The following is a 1214-nucleotide window of genomic DNA, read 5'->3' on the forward strand; positions in this document are numbered from 1 at the left end:
AAGGCAAATGGTATTTACTAACATGAAGGCAAATGGTATTTACTAGCAGGAAGATGAAGGGTATTTACCAACAGTAAGATTTTTTTTTTTGGAATACCTTAACAAGGCTGACGTCACAAAAGCAAATGGCGGCACGTACCGTGTATAAAAGAAATTTATTTTAACGCAAAATCATACAGCAGTGCAAACAGTGTTCTATAATATTCGCGCCGCATCGATTGAGAACCGTTTCCTTAGTTACAAAAATGACGTTTCCTTATAGTGCCCAGAAAGTCCTCCACACGTCATCACCTGCAGACAAGGTAGAGTTTCTAAACACAAAATGATGTAAAGCAGAAACGTTATGGCTTTTTTTCAAGTTCAGGTGGCGAATACAATGCAAGCGTTATTACGTGTATTTGCCTCTATGTGACGCTATAATTGCAACCGAGAAACAAGTATCATCACGGAAGGAGTAACAAAAGGTAGAAGAAGGTGGGAAAATAAAGCAACAAAAGAAGAGACAAAATAAGGGGGATTCACCTCTATATATGTAATCATCATATAGTATATAATTATGGCACCTTGCAACCTTTATGACTTTACATCCTCCAATAATACCGAAACTCGTCCTATATGAATTACAACAATGCAGATTGCTTCGCATTTGAGGTTTTCAGGTAAAAGGTAACCCCCAATCAGTCCATCATCCCCCTCATCCTCATTTTGGGAACACTTTTTTTTCCAAGTGCAACCACGTGGTTACCTTCAAAGTCCGTTTTGGAAGACTTGCAAGCAATTGTCCATTTCGTTCTATAACCCTGTGCGTTATAATGATAATAATAACGATAATAAGAAGGTCCACCTGTACCAGGTGGAAGCTCTGACGTGCGTCGGTTGCATTTGCTCCTTGTCACGGGCAGTCCGCGTACTTCGGACCCGATGTGAAACGTAGGAATGTTCGCCGATCGTCTTTACGAACGTCACTTCGTGCTCAGGTGAGACGCCGCACGAAGGTGAACCTCGCACACCTAGAGTCGCGCACGGTTCGCTCGTCCGCGCTCCCGGGACGGATAACCTGGACCCGAGGTACACGGTGACGGCCATTGTGGAAGCGAGGATCAAAATCACTTTTCTTATGCTCGGAGTCGGAGGACAAAAGCAAACATTGCGGACATCGCGCACCTCACGAGGCCGCCGATCGACTCGGCACCTGCGGAGCGTCTTGGGATCAC

General features: G+C 44.4%; 1 protein-coding gene across 1 annotated transcript in view; it reads right to left on the reverse strand.

Moving 5' to 3' along the window:
• Positions 1–218: 218 nt before the first annotated feature.
• IRX6 (iroquois homeobox 6) overlaps positions 219–1214 on the reverse strand; it is a 17189-nt gene continuing 16193 nt past the window's right edge. Inside the window, exon 5 of the mRNA XM_068127796.2 lies at positions 219–1214. This exon is cut by the window's right edge and continues 789 nt beyond it. The gene's annotated coding sequence lies outside the window, so the exon portion shown is untranslated.

This window comes from Myxine glutinosa, chromosome 9 (assembly GCF_964187855.1).
Source record: "Myxine glutinosa chromosome 9, kmMyxGlut1.1, whole genome shotgun sequence".
NCBI lineage: Eukaryota > Metazoa > Chordata > Myxini > Myxiniformes > Myxinidae > Myxine > Myxine glutinosa.